The sequence below is a fragment of the Lepus europaeus genome, chromosome 2, assembly GCF_033115175.1.
Source record: "Lepus europaeus isolate LE1 chromosome 2, mLepTim1.pri, whole genome shotgun sequence".
In the NCBI taxonomy this organism is placed as follows: domain Eukaryota; kingdom Metazoa; phylum Chordata; class Mammalia; order Lagomorpha; family Leporidae; genus Lepus; species Lepus europaeus.
In genome coordinates this window covers 169164502-169183724 of record NC_084828.1, presented here as the reverse complement: position 1 = coordinate 169183724, position 19223 = coordinate 169164502, and the positions used below count along the sequence as shown (strand labels likewise).

The window sequence follows — 19223 nt, the reverse complement described above, 5'->3', positions numbered from 1 at the left end:
AAATCTCCCTGTCTGTTCCTCTACCTTCGAACAAATAAAAAATAGTTTAAGGGGCCAGCATCGTGGCATAGTGGGTAAAGCCGTCGCCTGTATTGCCGGCATCCCATATGGGTGCCTGTTCGAGTCCCGGCTGCTCTACTTCTGATCAGCTCTCTGCTATGGCCTGGGAAAGCAGTAGAAGATGGCCCAAGTCCTTGGGCCCCTGCACCCAGGAGCTCTTGGCTCCTGGCTTTGGATTGGCGCAGCTACTGACATTGCAGCCGTTTGGGGAGCGAACCAGCAGATAGAAGACTTCTCTCCCTCTGCCTCTGCCTCTACCTCTCTGTAACTCTGCCTTTCAGGTAAATAAATAAATATTTGTCATAAATGTTAAGGAGACATTTCAGTTTCCAAAGAATACAGTTATAACTTCTCTTTTTGAGGTTAACAGACACCCCTCATTTAACACATTCAGAATGAATTCTGTTTTTTCTCCTGTGACCTGTTCCTCTTTCAGTCATCATCTTAGTAAATGGTAATTCCATTCTACAGTTGTTTAGGTCAAAACCTTGCCATCATCCTCGATTTCTTTTTTTAAAGATCGATTGATTGATTTGAAAGGCAGAGAGAAATATCTTCCATTTACTGGTTCACTCCTCAGATGGCTGAAACAGCAGCTGGGGCTGAACCAGGCCAAAGTTAGGAGCCTGGAACTTCATCAGGGCCTCCCACCTGGGTGCAGAGGCCCAAGGGACTTTGGCCATCTCTCCTCTACCCACATGGGATATTCAGGTGGAATTCTAGGCTCCTGGCTTCAGCCTGAACTAGGCCATTGCAGCCATTTGGTGAGTGAACAAGCAGATAGAAGCTCTCTCTCTGTCTCTCTCTCTCTCTGCCTTTTATATAAACAAATAAATCATTTAAGGAAAAGATAAAAATTTATTTATGTGAAAGACAGGGAGAGAGAAGGAGAGATCTTCCATCTGTTGGTCACTCCCCATGGGCCATAATGGCCTAGTTCGGGCTGAAGCCAGGAGCCTAGGATTCCACCTGTGTCTCCCACGTGGATAGCCGGGGCCCAAGGGTTGGGCCGTCATCTACTGCTTTCCCAGGCACAATAGCAGGGAGCTGGATCTGAAGCAGAGCGCTGAGACTCACATTGATACTCACGTATGGAACGCCAGTGTTGCAGGTGGCAGCTTGGTCCACTGGGCCACTACACTGGCCCCAGGGTTTTATTTTCTCTAGATTTAGAATTCTGTACAGAAGAGGCAATGGACTATGGAAATGTTAAGCATGGTCTGTCTTTTAAAAACCAAAAAGGAAACATAAGAAAAAGCTCAATGAGAGACACAAAATCGTAGAAGAGGTTTTACCATCGAGGGTACCGTCTAAGTAAGGATATGGGGTAAGGTCTATTTAAGTGGACATCAAAAACACTCTATCACAATGTTCTTATGCATGGAAATCCACAGGAGAGGAGGGCTAGTGCTGTGGTGTAACAGGTAAAGCCCCGCCTGCAGTGCCCACATCCCATATGGGCACGGATTCCTGTCCTGGCTGCTCCACTTCTGATCCAGCTCTCTGCTGTGGCCTGGGAAAGCAGTAGAAGATGGCCCAAGTCTTTGGGCCCCTGCACCCACGTGGGAGACCCAGAGGAAGCTCCCAGATCCTGGCTTTGGATCAGCTTGGCTTTGGCCCTTGCGGCCATTTGGGTAGTGAACCAGTGGATGGAAGACCTCTCTCTGCCTCTCTGTAACTCTGCCTTTCAAGTAAATAAGTCCTTTTTTTTTTTTTTTAAACAAATAACGAATCCACAGAAGAATGACCAAAGAGTTTACAGGAATCCAGGTGATGGAATATGATCCAACTGATTGAAATGTTTCAAATAATTTTCAGGGGAATGCAGTCTATGTTATGCCACGTGAAAACATACCACCAAGTCATACGTGTAAGGGAGCCCCAGCTGGTCCCGGTACACGGTTATATACAGGAGCACCAATATTTACTTTTACCTTTTAAATTGTAGGTATTTTGTTTATAGTTTTATAAAAGACCATAAAATGAAATTATGGTTGTTTTCTCCTTCACATTTTTTTCTGCATTGTCGAAGTTTTCTACAAGTACCAGAAATACAAGTATGTATGACTTTTATAAACAAAATTGTCGCTTTCAGAAGAGGAGCTGGAATGGTCCGTATCTGGGCTTTCGCATTGTCTGCCAGAGCTGTGATGTGGCAAGGGGCTCTGTGCCAGGCGGCTCTCACTCGCTGGCGTGGGCAGGCGTCAGAGGTGGTTGGCATCGCCACTTGTGTGACCTGGAGATGATGACAGAGGCTGAGCCCCCGGTCCTTCCTGAGGCTTGCAGAGGCTACCGTCTCCGTGTTCCGCCGAGCGTCGCTGACGTCCTGCCCGGACGGTGCTGACTCCAGATGGAGGGGTGGCCTCCTCTACTCAGAGTGCAGTTGGAGTTGGGGGATGGGAACTACAAATGCTGAGAGCGTCAGTTCCAAATCACTTTTCTCCACCGCCCGTGGCTCTACCTGGATTTCCTGCTACTTTACTTAAAGCTACATAGACCATGCGAGCCAAAATGGTCTTTCAAGAGGTCATCCTAGGTGTCTTGAACGAGGCCCGCATGGTTCCTTTGTCAGCCTGGCTTTGACCCTGGGAGCCGATGCTGCCTGTGCCCCGCTCAGGCGGCCTTTGCCTCCCAGCCTGGAGGGCTTCCTACGTCTGTCTCAGAGCGTGCTCTGAGCTGGGAGCGGCGGCTGTTCAGTCCACCCTAGAGGAGCTGGAAGTGGAGGAGAGCCAATGGCCCAGAAGCAGCCCTGGATCACCGCAGGATGGGAACCGGCAGATAAACACCCCAGCCCTCTCTCCCTCGGAGGGGAGGTTTGGAGCCGTGTCTCAGTAGCTCTGAAGATCAAGTCCCAGTTTCCCACCACAGAAATCTCACATGTGGGGGTTTTTTGTTGTTGTTGTTGACTTTCCTGCTCACCTTGACATCCTTTTTTTTTTAAAAAACATTTTTTTTAAAAAGATTTATTCATTTATTTGAAAGTCAGAGTTATACAGAGAGAGAGAAGGAGAGGCAGAGAGAGAGAGGTCTTCCATCTGCTGGTTCACTCCCCAATTGGCCACAACAGCCGGAGCTGCACTAATCCGAAGCCAGGAGCTTCCTCCGAGTCTCCCACGCGGGTACAGGGGCCCAAGGAACTGGGCCATCTTCTACTGCTTTCCCAGGCCACAGCAGAGAGCTGGATTGGAAGTGAAGTAGCCGGGTCTTGAACCAGTGCCCATATGGGATGCTGGTGCTTCAGGTCAGGGCGTTAACCCGCTGAGCCACAGCACCAGCCCCTGCCTTGTCATCCTTACCTTCTCTCTCACTGTGATCCTGAATAACCTACTTGCACCAGAATTCTTGCCTCCAGGTCGGCCTTCGGAGGAATACAAACTAAGAGAAGCTCATCCCTTCAGTATCTAATGATGTCCTGGCCCATTTGCAACAAAGGGAATCACCTTTATCCCCCTCCAAAAAACAAGGTGGTATTAGAGGTATTAAGTTTACCTTTTTTCAAAAAAGATTTATTTATCGGAAAGGTGGAGTTGTGGAGAAGGAGAGACAGAGACAGAGAAAGTGAGATCTTCCACCTTCTGGTTCACTCCCCAAATGGCCATGATAGCCAGAGCTGAGCCGATCCAAAGCCAGGAGCCAGGAGCTTGCATCTGGGTCTCCCACGTGGGTGCAGAGTCCCGGGGACTTGGGCCATCTTCTACTGCTTTCCCAGGTGCATTAGCAGGGAGCTGGATTGGAAGTGGAATAGCCGGGACTAGAACTGGCACCCATATGGGATGCTGGCACTGCAGGTAGCGGCTTAACCAGCTGTGCCACATAGCTGCCCCCATGAGCAAAACACACGAAACAGGAAAGTGCTGTGAATTCCAAAAGTCTGTAACTTTGCCTTACAAATAAATAAATAAACTGTAAAAATTCTGTTTAGAAAAACCTCTTGGTGCAAGTAAGCAGCGGATCTTTCCTTTCACTACAAAGAAAAATACTCTTCCAGACACCGGCTAGAAAAGGGAGAGAGACCCCATTTCGTTTCCCTAAAGCACTGAAGACATTTCTCCCCAGGCAAGCAAGAGATTTTAACTCACCGTCTCCTAAAAATAACCTCCTCACTCCTGAATGGGCTATGAAGAATGAAATGGTGGTTTATTTTCATCCCCTCCAGAGCAGCTACGCAGGCCCTGGCATGTGAGAAAGGATTATGCAAGGATGTGGTGCCATCCCTCAGCTTGGCGAAGCAGAGCGTTGTTCTGCGCTGGGCTCTCAAGGTAACGCGATAGGCCAGTAGAGGCTGTGTGCAAGGAGGAGGAGGAGGGAAAGAAAAGGGGTGAAGAGAGACCGCAGGAGAGGATTCAAACATCCGGGAGGTTGGAGGACAACCACGTCCAGAGAGCCAATGTAGCAATGAAGTATGGCTAATAAAAACTGTATTCGTGATTTTTGCCGGATAAATAGATTTTGGCTACTAGTGTCACCAAAAAGCAGCACGTTAGACAATTCTGCTTCACTATAGTAACCATTTTGCTCTCCGTATGTAGCTTGTGACTTCAGGCTGTAAACCTCAGATATACACAATAAAATATATCTTTGAAAAAGAATTCTAATAAAGTGTCAAGGATGAAATCTTCAGGAAGTCTGGAAGGAACTAGAGCTTCGTGGGGCCCTAGGAATAGGGCAATGCAGGACTGTCGGTGTATGCCCGGCGTCCTGGCGTATCTATTAACAGCATCCTCCCTGACTCTGTGAAGTGCCTAGATTTGGAATAAACGGCATAGGCACCCAGGCTAGGCACGGACGTTCAAGGTCACTGGCTTGCTTAGCTGTCTCTGTGTGCCTCCAAATGAGCCTGCCCTGTTCATGTTTGCACAACTCCGACACCGTCCAGCAATCACCTGCTGCTGCCCCCGGTGCCTTGGGTATGGAAAGGCGTGGAGAGAGGGAATGAACGCAGGGGAGGAGGCACAACCCGTGACGACTACGAGGGCCTGGAATCACAGAGTAGACGGAGACAATCCCTCCACACCCATCTTCTTCAGTGGCAAATCCAGGACTGGACTGGATTGGATGTCTTAAGACTACCCGCAAAGTCCGGTGCGTGGACAAGTAGCACCAGAAGCACTTGTGAGATAGGCGGGTTCTCAGGTCCCGCTCAAGACCTGTGTCACGTTCGGTGAGGGGTCTTCTGTCCCACCCTCCTCGAAAGCTAACAGTTAGCTCACTGTTGACTCAGAGGTGCTCACAGAGGACAGAGGCTCTAGGGCCAGAGACAAAGGATCTTATTACTTCTTTTTTTAAGCTTAAAAACTTCCCCACAAGACGGACCTTATTGATGATTATAGTTTATTCCCTCCCAAAAGACCAAATGAAGTGAAGAGTGACCTTAAGATTTTATTGTCAAGGCCGGTATTGTGGCATGACAAGTTAAGCCATTGCCTACCAGGCTGGCATTCCATATGGGTGCTGGTGGGAGTCTTGGCTGCTCCGCTCCCATCCAGCTCCGTGCTGATGTGCCTGGGACAGCAGTGGACAGGGGTCCTTGGACCCTGCACCCACGTGGGAGACCTGGAAGAAGCTCCTGGCTCCTGGCTTTGGCTGGGCCCAGCTTGGCCCTTGTGGCCATTTGGGGAGTGAACCAGAGGACAGAGGAAGAGCTCTGTCTATCTCTACCTCTCTCTCTGTAACTCTGCTTTTCAAGTAAGGTAATTCTGTTACTGTGGAAGCTGTGGGGTTCAAGAAAGAATTCAGGCATGAGACAGAGAGCAGAGTGACAAGGCTTTATTAGGGATAGGGCATCCATCAGGACAGAAGGGCTGAGAGTGCCGTCTGATTGGACTCCCTAGGTTTTTAAGGGAGTTTGTTTACCCACCTCCCCCTCTCCTCCAGGACAAAGGATGGAGAGTACTGGAGAAGGGTTTGTTGGGTGAAAATTAGTAAATTCCTCCCCAGATTTGCTGGGGCCCTGGGCAGAGTAGGGGGCTTCCCTTAGGGCATCTGAGAAAGTTTTATTGCCCCATGTTATCAGGTCAGGTCACCCATCTGGTCCTGGAGAGAGAATTCTCCTGGGAGCTTTGGGGGGAGGGGCTGAGACCCCCTGGGAGGTCATCAGCATCCAGGCAGGACTTTGAAGTGCAAGTATCTGAGCTTCTGGAGCTCCCGCAGTGGGTGCTGGTCCTCAGGCCTTTCTCACGCACATAGGCTCAATTTCTGACTTCCTACCTAACAATTCTTCAAAAAAGATTTAAGGAAAAAAGATTTTATTGTCTTCATAACAAAGCAGAAGGTGAAGATTAGAACAGGATCAGTTGGGCCTTTCTCTACTTATGTCCTCCTAGTTCGAAATGCTTCCATCTCTTGGTAGCCGGCGCTCTCTAGGATCTGCAGCTGGGCTACACACACTCAGGCCTCGGCACGATCTTCTTTGTAGTTTTGGAAAAATCGGCTTAATCCGTCCACTGTGGCTACTCTGCTTCCTATCAGAACGCCGCTTTCCCAGGGCATACAGAGAGTCTTCCCCCTTCCGCTCTGTGCCACTTTGTGGGGCTGGTGCTTGCCACACTTGTTACAGAAGGCCCAGTGGGTGTTAGGAACGTTCAGCACATTTGTGGAGCATCATGGGCGTGGAAAGTGGGTTTTATTACTCTTACCACAGCAATCAGCTTGGGCATGATGCTAATTTGCATCTGTTCTCTATCCCCCCACATCCCACAGATGGAGGAGATGCTGGGTGTGCATCACAGCTGGGGAGTACTGAGTTTGGGGGATCCACTGCTTTTATAGTGAGCAATAAGCAAGCTTGCTCTTTGTTTTGGGGCCTCAGAGGTAGGGGAGGGAAAGATGACCTCATTCCCCAGTGTCGCCGTCTGCAAAAATAACCCTACAAATTGGCAACAAGTGGTCAGGCCCTAGTTTTTGTCGTGCAGAGCAAAAATATCTAGGGGCACTCGGGGCCCACGGTAATTGCTCCTCCCAACAAACCGCTGAGTCAGTCTGCATTTGAGCAAGATGCCGTGCTGGTCTGTTGGTCCGTAAAGGTTGAGACGTGCCGTTCACATTGACCAGGCAGCTGAAGCTCATCACCACCGCTGGCATCCACTGCTCTGCCTCTCACACTGGGCCATTTTCCATAGACCTGGTGTCATGGACAAAGCTGGGGAAGGTGCAAGGGAGGACAAAGCGTGCAGATGGGAGCTCGTGCACTAAGTCCCACAGGGGACATTCTTTTTTCTTTTTTTTTTTTTTTTTTGACAGGCAGAGTTAGACAGTGAGAGAGAGACAGAGAGAAAGGTCTTCCTTCTGTTGGTTCACCCCTCAAATGGCCACTACGGCTGGTACACTACACTGATCCAAAGCCAGGAGCCAGGTGCTTCCTCCTGGTCTCCCATGCGGGTGCAGGGCCCAAACACTTGGGCCATCCTCCACTGCCTTCCCAGGCCACAGCAGAGAGCTGGACTGGAAGAGGAGCAACTGGGACTAGAGCCCGGCGCCCCAACTGGGACTAGAACCCGGTGTACTGGCACTGCAGGAGGAGGATTAGCCTAGTGAGCCACGGCGCTGGCCAAGGGGGCATTCTTTTCTCCTCTAGCAGGGAGTCCCCAGGGTGTCCTTCAAGACTCAGACCACAAATCCACTGTGCCACGGGGAGCCCAGCTCTCCTGCGGCGTTCTGTCTCCATCCTTAGCGTTCGGCTTTCACACTCACAGCTGCACCTCCAGGAACCACATTCATGCTCAAAGCAAGAAAACAGGAAGAAGAAAATCCGTGTGTCAGATGAGTCTATCCCGCCCTTGTCTTTAAAAGGATCACTTTGCTGAGCTCATCCAGTGGACTTCTGCCCAAATCGCACTGTTTAGGAACGAGGCGCCTGGCCCGCCACGAGCCAGAAGGGAGCCCGGGAGACTGTATATTTGAACCATCACCTCGTCCCTGAAACGAAATTGTGGTTTTATGAGCGAGGAAGAAAGGAGGAGAGGATACTGGAATGACAGCAGCTGATGCTGTTGAGCCCGAGCAAGGTCCCTGGGGCGCATGGAGAGTTGGGGGTGTCCAGTCCTACGGCCTCACAGATGCCAAGGGACTCACTGGTTTTGCTCTCACAGTTGCAAAGGGGCCTCGGACTTAGTCTCTTGACCTTCTGTGCATATTCAATCATTGCATCTGTGTGGGTGTTTTCAAGTTAGGAATTGACTCACTGCAAATATTTAAAATAATAGCGCATTTGTTATAATCTTCTTGTGACTTTTCTTCACTGCAATGTATTGGTAGCCCATACGTCGCTCATTGTGCAGCCCTGGTAAAGTGGGCAGTTAATGGGAGGGAGGGTCCCTGGGAGGGTGGGTCCCTGGGAGGGTGGGCCCCCACATTCACCACAAAGCAGTGCCCTCTGTGACCTGAAGAAGTCGCTGGGGCTAACTAGAATTCAGAGCACAGAGGTTAGATGTGGTTTTGCATTTTCCCTTGAGTGGTGAAGGTGATTACCTTGGGGCCTTAAGCCCCACCCCAGCGACATACATCCCTGGGTACTTCCCAAGGCAGTGCAGAACTTAAGTCTTGCTTGAGTGTAGCCAAGGTCTGTTCTGCAAGACAGGACAAGAGGCCGAGCTGTGAGTCAGGATCCTGGCACTCGGGGCAGCCGCTTTCTCCTAAGTGCCAGTCCTCTTTCCCAGCTGCTCCCTTTAGGGGATTGCAGTTTGCCCCCGGGGTAGATTTCTGGAAGGAGAAAGCTGCTGTAGTGGGTCCTTCTCTCCCCAAACCCAGGTGCCCGAAGCACCTGCCGCCCCGCCCCTCTGTGCTGCGCTGGCTGCAGCAGCGGCTTCCCTCTGACTGTTAGTGAAAGCACGGACCAGGTTGAGTGTTGCTGCAGGAGCACCTGCTGAAGACGCCGCCCACAGCTCAGCACCGATGGGGAGCTTGTTCGAGGTGTGCAATTTGAGGGCAGGCGTGGGGTGCAGTAGTAAGACATGGCTCAGGGGGCCGGCACCATGGAGCAGGAGGCTAAGCCCCCACCCATGGTGCCAGCATCCCATACGGACGCCAGTTCATGCCCCGGCTGCTCCTCTTCTGATCCAGCTCTCTGCTGTGGCCTGGGAAAACAGTGGAAGATAGCCCAAGTGCTTGGGCTCCTGCAGCCAAGTGGGAGACCTGGAAGAAGCTGCAGGTTTCTGGCTTTGAATCCACCCAGCTCCACCATTGCAGCCGTTTGGGGAGTGAATCAGCGGATGGATGACCTCTCTCTCTCTCTCTCTCTCTCTCTCTCTCTCTTTCTCTCTGTGTCTCTCCCTCTCTCTTTCTGTATCTCTGTTTCTCAAGTAAATAAGTAATTTTTTTTAATGTTTACACTCCTATTTAAAAAAAAAAAAAAAAAAAAACATGGCTCAGGATGCCCACATCTCATATGGGAGCATCTGGGCTCTGCTTCTGATCCCAGCTTCCTGGGGCAGAGTGGTGACGGCTCAAGGAGTTGGGTCCCTGCTACCCACATGGGGGACCCAGTGGAGTTCCTGGCTCCTAGCTTCGGCCTGGTCTAGCCCTCGCTGTTGCAGGCATTTGGGGAGCGACCCAGCAGATGGAAGGTCTCTCTGTCTGCCTCTGTAGCTCTCTCTCTCCATCGCTTGTAAATGTACAGCCTGCATCGTGACCTCGGAAATTCGGAATCAGTACCTGCATTTTAACAAGCACCCTGTTGAGTCATCCTCACAGTGAGGCTTGACTGCCGGCCCTCTCGATCATCAATCAAACCGTGCTCGCTCATGCAACCACCTTGTGGTTACAATGTGCTCCGCAGAAACACCTGTCTCAACATCCCGTCCCTCGCCTTCTTAATACCAGAGCTCCTGTGCTGTTGGTATATCAGTGTGCCTGGCTCAGGGTCTACACTTTGCAGTGTCCCTCATAGCTACACTGGTGACGAGACTCGACTCTCACCCATGAACAGTAAGTGGAAAGTTTCTCCTGACCGCTGCCTGGGCCGTGGACATCAAGATAAGCCTCCAGCCCTCAACCTGAACCTCAAGGTCATTTAAGAAAGGACACCACAGGCCGAGGCTGGCAGCACACAAAGGTAAAAGCTTATATCGTAGATGACACACTGGGTCTGCTACGGCAGCCTGGAGCTGCAGGTGTTCAGACTTCTGTTATGGGAAAGAGAAACTTCTGTCTTATTTGAGCTTCTGTAATCTGGGGTTTCTGTTATAAAAGGCACCATTTGTGTATCTAGAACCCACTGGTAAACAAAAATACAGACATTCAGCCTCTCAGCGGTTAAGACTCCCCTTGAAAATTAATAGAGTGGCCGGCGCCGCGGCTCACTAGGCTAATCCTCCGCCTGCGGTGCCGGCACTCCGGGTTCTAGTCCCAGTTGGGGCGCCAGATTCTGTCCCGGTTGCCCCTCTTCCAGTCCAGCTCTCTGCTGTGGCCCGGGAGTGCAGTGGAGGATGGCCCAGGTCCTTGGGCCCTGCACCCCATGGGAGACCAGGAGAAGCACCGCGATGCGCCGGCTGCAGCGGCCATTGGAACCAACGGCAAAAGGAAGACCTTTCTCCCTGTCTCTCTCGCTCACTGTCCACTCTGCCTGTCAAAAACAAACAAACAAACAAAAGAAAATTAACAGAGTAATAGTCTGGTTAATACATCAGTCTCTCTTTTTTTTTATAATTTTTAAAAAAATTTATTTGACAGAGTTAGTGAGAGAGAGAGACAGGTCTTCCTTCCGTTGGTTCACTCCCCATATGGCAGTTACGGCTGGCATGCTGCACCGATCCGAAGCCAGGAACCAGGTGCTTCTCCTGGTCTCCCGTGCAGGTGCAGGGCCCAAGCACTTGGGCCATCCTCCACTGCCTTCCCAGGCCACAGCAGAGAGCTGGACTGGAAGAAGAGCAGCCGGGACTAGAACCTGGTGCCCATATGGGATGCCGGTGCCACAGGCGGAGGATTAACCAAGTGAGCCATGGCGCCGGCTCCCCATCAGTCTCTCTTGACTTTTGCTAATGTGGTTCCACCCCTGAGAGATGACCCAGTGATTAAGGGCTGGGGGTAGGGCAGTACAGGTGCTGACCAAGGAGCATCCCTCTGGTTACTTCGCAGCCAGCACACTTCCCTCTCTCTTGCTCTTCTTCTTCTTCTTCTATTTATTTATTTATTTGAAAGACAGAGTTACAGAGAGAGGTAGAGACAGAGAGAGAGAGGTCTTCCATCCATTGGTTTACTCTCCAGTTGGCCACAGCGGCTGGAGCTGTGCTGATCTGAAGCCAGGAGCCAGGAGCTTCTTCCGGGTCTCCCACATGGGTGCAGGGGCCCATGGACTTGGGCCATCTTCTACTGCTTTCCCAGGCCATAGCAGAGAACTGGATCAGAAGAGGAGCAGCCGGCACTGAACCTGTACCCATATGGGATACCAGCACTTGAGGCGGTGGCTTTACTCGCTATGCCACAGAGCCGGCCCCTCTTTATTGCTCTAACTTTAATATTTACAACCAACAAGAGAAAGACCCACAGAATTCCAGACTGAATAATGGATCCTTCAATCTCTAAGAATCAATTTATGTATAAATTATCTCCTGACTTATGAATTGATCTTTGTATGTTGACCTTGTCTTTGAATGTTCTAGATAGAAAATTCATCTCTCTTGAAGGCTGTTGTTCTATTATCCTTTTTTTAAAAAAAGGTTTATTTTTTTGAAAAGGAGGGAGAAGGGGAGAGAGGAAGAGAGGGAGAGAGAGAGAGAAAGAGAAGATAGACATGTATTCTGTCTGCTGGCTCATTCCCCAAATGCCCACAACAGCCAGGGCTGGATCAGGCTGAAGCCAGGAACTCTATCCAGGTCTCTCATGTGGGTGCAGGGGCCCAGGCACTTGGGCCATCTTCTGCTGCTTTCCCAGGTGCATTAACAGGGAGCTGGATCAGAAGTGGAGCAGCCAGGACTCAAACTGGCTCTCCAACATGGGATTGCCAGCATTGCCAGGGGTGGCTTATCCCACTGAGCCACAGCACCAGCCTCTATTCTTATTATTAAGCATGAAGAATGTCAGTGTAATTCTGGCATGTCAGTCACTTTCTAAACTTCAGTGATGAATGATAATATTTATATTTTCTCTTTATTACAGTGCCCTTAAGCTTAGTTTGCTTAAGCCTCAACAACCCGGTGTGCAGGCATTCAGTCTGTCCGTCTGTGCGAGAGTAAACAAAGACAGAGATGAGCCCCAGTAGGGATAAGAAGTCACCCACCAGCAGCCCGCTCCTCCTGACATGAAGACTGCAAAGCCCAGAGTAGTGAAATGATTGATCCAAAGTCTTAGGGTTGGAGAGCAGTCCTGCACCATGCCCTCTGAGCCCTGTCACCCCATGGGAGCCAGTGCTCCTTCCAAGACATCGCTGCCATTCTTGGTCAATCCCAAGCCGATTGTGGCTATAGCAGCCATGTTGGACCCCAGTCAGGGTGTGTGCTGGCTCAATGTATCAAGATACAACTCCTGACCCTAATTCAATCTGGCCCAGACTTCCAGTGATTGACACCCAAATGAACCACTGGCTGTCCCAGAACCTGCGTGTTAGTACAGGAATTGGTTCATGGAGAAGCCACAGCTTGCCCTGCCGCTCTGGTCTTAAGTCAGCACATAGTCACCTTTGAATACCTTGAAGATGTGTTTGAAAAAAGCCAGAGCTCAATCACAAAGTAACTTTAGATACAAATGTTACACTAGGGGGCTAAACTCACTAAACTGGCTTTCTATGTAAGCCCCAAGGAGTCGACTTTTCTTCTGATGTAGGAAGCTTGGTGTTTCTTTGAGCACCAAAGTGGCTAACAATTAAGCTTCACTGTTAAGTGAAAAAAAAATCCGTACCTTTAGACACTAGAAACATCTCAAGAAGCAGAAATAAAGAACCTTGATGTGGAGTATTTGTTGCTATCCATGGTGTGTCCATTCCCACTGTGGCCAGTTTCAAGTCACTGAACACAGAGCATGTGTTGGCCTTGGCACTCTACTGAGATGACCAAGACTGACTTAAGAACCTGAGATTCATGTCTCTTGCTGCTGCTGCTGCTGCTGCTTCTGCTTCTGCTTCTGCTTCTGCTTCTGCTTCTTCTTCTTCTTCTCCTTCTCCTTCTCCTTCTCCTCCTCCTCCTCCTCCTCCTCCTCCTCCTCTTCTTCTTCAATTATTTGTTTCAAAGGCAGAGTGATAGAGAGGGAGAGAGAGTTCTTCCATCTGCTGGTTTATTCCCCAAATGGCTGCAAAGGCTGGAGCTGGGACAGGCTGAAGCCCGGAGCCTGGTTGTCCGTTAGGGTCTCCCAAGTGGGTTTCAGGGGCCCAAGTACATGGGCCGTCATCCACTGTTTTCCCAGGTGCATTATTAGGGAGCTGGATCAGAAGTGGAGCAGCTGGGACACGAACCAGAGCTCTGACATGGGATGCTGGTGCTGTGAGCGATGGGTTAGCCCACTGCACCACAATGCCAGCCCCATGTGTCTGGCTTCTGCCTCATTCCAGGGAATATGTTCCTTGCTCAGAATATCAGACAGGATTGTGTGCACTACTGAATATTTGAGTGTGTATGTTTTTTTTTTTTCTCATTCAGTTGAGTCAATGTAAATGAACTGTACCTATGATCCTTCTCTCCCTTAGCTGGGAATAGGCAAGGTCATTTAATTTATTATTTTTAGTGTTTTTAAAATTTATTATTTGAGAAGCAGAGTGACAATGAGATAGAGAAAAGGGATGGGGGGGGGGTTGGCACACTCATTTGCTAGGTCACTCCCCAAATGCCTACAACATCAGGGGATAGGCCAGGCCAGTGTTAGCAGCTGAGAGGTCAATACAGGTCTCCCATGTGGTGGCCAGGACCCAACTACTTGAGCCATCATTTGCTGCCTCCTAAGGTCTGTGTTAGGAGGAAGTTGGGATCAGGAGCAGAGATGGGACTAGAACTCAAACCTTCCAATACTCCCGTACAGGTGTCTCTAGCAATGTCTTTTTTTTTTTTTTTTAAAGATTTATTTATTTACTTGAAAAGCAGAGTCACAGAGAGGGAAGGAGAGACAGAGAGAAAGGGACCTTCCAGCCACTGATTCATACCCCAAGTGGCTGCAATGGCTGGAGCTGGGCCAAGCCAAAACCAGGAACCTGGAACTCCATCTGGTTCTCCCACGTGGGTGCAGGGGCTCAAAGACTTGGACAATCTTCTACTGCTTTCCCAGGCACATTAGCAGGGAGCTGGATCGGAAGTGGAGCAGCTGGGACTGCACCCATACCGGCTGCCGGCATCACAGAGGCTGGCGGCTTGACCAGCTGTGCCACAGTTCTGGCCCCACCAGCAATATCTTAACCACCAAAGTCGAATGCCTACCCTGTTTAGTTATAAGTGGTTGCTATGGTAATGGCCGTGCATGGTCATCAACTATCCAACTGTTCCCTTGCCTCGCCTTGGACTCCAGCAGCTTCGTCTGTTGAGTGCACTGAGGGCCAGGGATACGTTTCGTTTCCGGCCACGGCACTTAACAGCAGGTGTACAGCTTCCCTCCTCCTCCTCCCGCACTGCAGCCCCGGGACCCACAAGAACGAAGGGATCCTGGTTCCCTGAGCCGTGAGCCTGCCTCTCGTTTCCTGATGTGCTGGGCCAGTGCTACTTTGTAGTTTATTTGTTGCTACAGCACAGCTTAGTCTCTCCTGGCTGCCACAGTTGGTGACATTTAAACTTACTGACTTGTACCTGAAAACGTCTGCTCTCCTGACTTGTGCCGAGAGAGAAGCTGTGCCAACGCTGGGCTTGATTCCCAGCTGGCAGTGATGTCTGGGGTGGAGTGGCATTCCCCCCTGGAGGGCGGGTATGAATTCTCTGTCTCACCCCTCTTCCCACCACTCCCAGGATAAACCCCTGGCGATCCAGCTGAGGTCAGTTGCCAATTATCATTACTCTTGCGTAGTTGTTTTCTTAAAATCAAAGGGAAGGGAATACCCCTAGCAAAAGTGGAGAAGGTAAACACAGATCATGAAGGCTATGCACTTAAAGAAATGACAAGAGAGTAATGTTCTTTCTTTAAAAAGGAATGCTGGGGCGGCGCCGCGGCTCAACAGGCTAATCCTCCACCTAGTGGCGACGGCACACCGGGTTCTAGTCCTGGTTGGAGCGCCGGATTCTGTCCCGGTTGCCCCTCTTCCAGTCCAGCTCTCTGCTGTGGCCTGGGAGGGCAGTGGAGAATGGACAAAGTGCTTGGGCCCTGCACCCGCATGGGAGACCAGGAGAAGCACCTGGCTCCTGCCTTCGGATCAGCGCGCAGTGTGCCGGCCGCAGCGGCCATTGGGGGGTGAACCAATGGAAAAGGAAGACCTTTCTCTCTGTCTCTCTCTATCTCCACTATGCCTGTCAAAAAATAAAAATAAAAAAATAAAAAGGAATGTTTTACGTGCAAAGTGTGTCTACGTGCAGAGGACCACAAACCACGCTGTTCCTAAGTGGTTCGTGGAAGAGCTAGGAGGGGCTTAAGAGGAAAAGTTTTCTGCTGAAAAACCTATTAACTGAAGATTGGGGCTTAGATTTCAACAGGGGTCCCTTTGATTGTGACTACAATAAGTGGTACTGCCGTGAATGGTCTTTGTGTATCAAGCGAGAAAATTATATCCCGATCACCTTGCTCCTCGCCTGCCTGCTTCCCCGAGGCCTCCGGGTCTGAACAGGTTGAAACAGACAATGCCTGGGGAATACCGAATGTGGCACGAAGAGTGGCGTAGCAGGTGCCTGGCCTGCTGTTGGCTCCGAAAGGACTCATTCATTCCTCTTGATTCATTCATTTTGACCCCAGGGAAGGATTTTGAGATCTATTTCCCACTCCACCCTGAAGCCCAGCAGCTCACTATCAGCACCGAAGCAAGGAGGCCAACCAAAGACGTCGCCGTTGAATGGAGTGTGGAGACCAGGCAGGAAACCCAGACTGAACGGGGAGAAGAGGGGCCGGTGCTGCGGCCGAGCGCGTTATCCAGTCCCCTAACGGTAAACACTTTGGTTGATTCCACATCTTGGCTACTGTGTTTCTCTTCATTTTATTTGAATGGTGGAGAGAGTTTCAGAGACTCAGATCTTCCATGTGCTGGTTCAACCCCCAAGTACTCACAACCGCCGGGCTAGGCACAAGCCAGATTCCAGGACTCTAGCCAAGTGTCCTGTGTGGGTGCCAGGGCCCCAAGTACTTGAGCCTCTGCTGCCTCCCAGGGTGCACATGAGAAGGAAGGTGGATCAGAAGCAGAGTAGCCAGGACTTGAACCAGGCACTTGCATGAGGGAAGCCGGCATCCCAGGTGGTGCGTTAACAGCGGCGCCAGATGCTGGCCCCTCAAGCTTGTATTGGCTGCTGTGGCGCTGCAGGTGCACTGGGTTTGGAGAATGGGCACCAAGTCAGAGTTAGGTGGAAGGAAGAAGTTTCCTCTAGTGTAGCCTACTGGGGAGACTGTAGTTCATGGTGACCTGCATGTGTGTATGAACAGATAGAAGGAAGACGCTCCAGGCCTCCAATCATAAAATAATGCCAAAGAAGGGGAGCTGTTGACTCTTCTGATTTGATCAGTACATGTTGTACACGAGTACTGAAATGTCATGCTGTAGCCCACAAACATGTACAAGTATTGCCAATAAAATGGAAATAAATAAATTTATAAAGCAAAAAATAAGTATTTTTTTCCCACAGGCAGAGTGGATAGTGAGAGAGAGACAGAGAGAAAGGTCTTCCTTTTTGCCATTGGTTCACCCTCCAATGGCCGCTGCAGCCAGCTGATCCGAAGCCAGGAGCCAGGTGCTTCTCCTGGTCTCCCATGCGGGTGCAGGGCCCAAGCACTTGGGCCATCCTCCACTGCACTCCCGGGCCACAGCAGAGAGCTGGCCTGGAAGAGGGGCAACCGGGATAGAATCCGGCACCCCGACCAGGACTAGAACCCAGTGTGCCAGCGCCGCAAGGCGGAGGATTAGCCTGTTGAGCCACGGCGCCAGCCAAAAAATAAGTATTGCCAAGTGTCCTGCACCTCTGAGTTTTGGGGAGCCTTGTTATGCAACATTGTTGCAGCAAGAGCTATAGAGGCTGCATATTGCATCAACAAAACAAATGCTACAAGGCATGCAATTATGGCAATGGGTGCAGAGAAAGCATTTGATAAAATACAACATCCATTTATGATTAAAAAAAAAATCCTTCAAAAATTGGGTTTAAAGGGAACACATCTCATAACAACAAAGGCAAGCACTGACAAGCACATAGCCAGCATCATTTTGAATGGAAAGAAGCTGGAAGCATTTCTATTAAGATCTAGAACCAGACGGGGATGTCTGTTCTCACAACTTTTATTCAATATAGTTCTGGAAGTTTTAGCCAGAGCCATTAGGCAAGAAAAAGAAATCAAGGGGGCCAGCACTGAGGCGTAGTGAGCTAAGCCTCTGCCTGCGATGCTGGCAACGCTTATGGGCCCCAGTTCTACACCGTGTGTAGATTTCCTCCATCAGCTTGTTCTCTCCAAAGGAGCTGTCATCTGGCCATTTCTTAGGATTTTTCTCTCTTGTTAATGATAATATAACAATAGCTAATACCAAATAACATTTTAGGTAGTGGACACTATTTTGAGTGCTTGACAGAGTTTAACTTATTGATCTACATGAGCTACACAGCCACCCTGAGTGTTGATGTTCCGTTTGAGAGAGAGAGAGAGAGAGAGAGAGAGAGATCTTCCATCTGCTGGTTCACTCTCCAAATGGCCACAACAGCCAGGGCTGGGCCAGATGAAAGCCAGGAGCCAGGAGTTTCATCTGGGTGTCCCATGTGGGTACAGGGACCATCTTCTGCTGCTTTCCCAGGCCATCAGCAGGGAGCTGGATCGGAAGTGGAGCAGCCGGGACTTGAACCAGTGCCCATGCGGGATGCCGGCGCTGCAGACAGCAGCTTACCCTGCTGTGCCACAAGGCTGGCCCCTAAAGCTCGGCTCCTGCCTGCAGCTGATCTGGGTACAATAGCCTTGGCACACACTGGGCAGAGCGTGTGCTCCACTTTAATTTTTCAGACAGAATTGTGCAAGCTGAGCCAGCTGAGATGTCTGTGCTGCTGGCCGTCGCTCCTGCCGTCAGTCCTCTTCAACTGGGGCATGAACAAGTTTAATTTTTTTCCCATGTGCTCTGCAGCTGTAGGCTTCATCTCCAACACTGTCTGGTCCCTTCTTAAAGTGAATTATCCATTTCTAGACCGCTCACTTCTTCAGGGCGTTGTCGCCATAAACTCCTCATAGACCATCAGTGATTTCACCCTTCTTCACCATAAATCTGATGTTTGTTCTTCAGTTTTTTTTAAAGACTTTATTTGAAAGGCAGAGTTACAGAGAGAGAGAGGGAGCAGAAGAGAGAGAGGTCTTCCATCCGCTGGTTCACTCCCCAAATGGCTACAACAGTCAGAGCTGAGCTGATCTGAAGCCAGGAGCCAGGAGCTTCTTCTGGGTCTCCCCCATGGGTGGCAGGGGCCCAAGGACTTGGGCCATCCTCCGCTGCTATCTCAGCAGAGAGGGGGATGGGAAGAGTAGCCAGGACATGAACCAGCGCCCATATGGGATCCCAGCACTGAAGGCAAAGGCTTAGCCTGCTACGCCACAGCGCTGGCTCCTCTTGCTTCAGTTCTGACGTAATTCGTATTGTTCTGGCAGGAGCTCTGTATAAACTGATGTCTCATCCTTGTTAGTGGTTCAAATTAGATCCTTTGTACACGTACATGTTGGAACAAACTAGTACAAGTTTATGTTGGTGCAAACTTTATTTTTAGTCCAGGTATATTTTTTTAAGTATTCATTTTTTTAAAGATTTATGTATTTATTTGAAAGTCAGAGTTATGGAGAGAGAAAGGAGAGGCAGAGAGAGGTCTTCCATCTGCTGGTTCAGTCCCCAATTGGCCGCAATGGCTAGAGATGTGCTGATCCAAAGCCAGGAGCCAGGAGCTTCTTCTGGGTCTCCCACACGGGCACAGGGGCCCAAGGACTTGGGCCATCTTCTACTGCTTCTCCAGTCCATAGCAGAGAGCTGAATCAGAAATGAGCAGCCAAGACTCGAACCAGTGTCCATATGGGATGCTGGCACTGTAGGTGACGCCTTTACTCACTATGCCACAGCGCTGGCCCCCAGGTATAGTTTTTAATAATGCACATTTTCCATGAACTTTTTGAAA

At 50.2% G+C, this 19223-nt stretch overlaps 1 pseudogene; it reads right to left on the bottom strand.

Annotated features, from left to right (window-relative positions):
- Positions 1–6338: 6338 nt before the first annotated feature.
- LOC133752207 (large ribosomal subunit protein eL42-like) lies at positions 6339–9799 on the bottom strand (annotated as a pseudogene).
- Positions 9800–19223: the final 9424 nt, after the last annotated feature.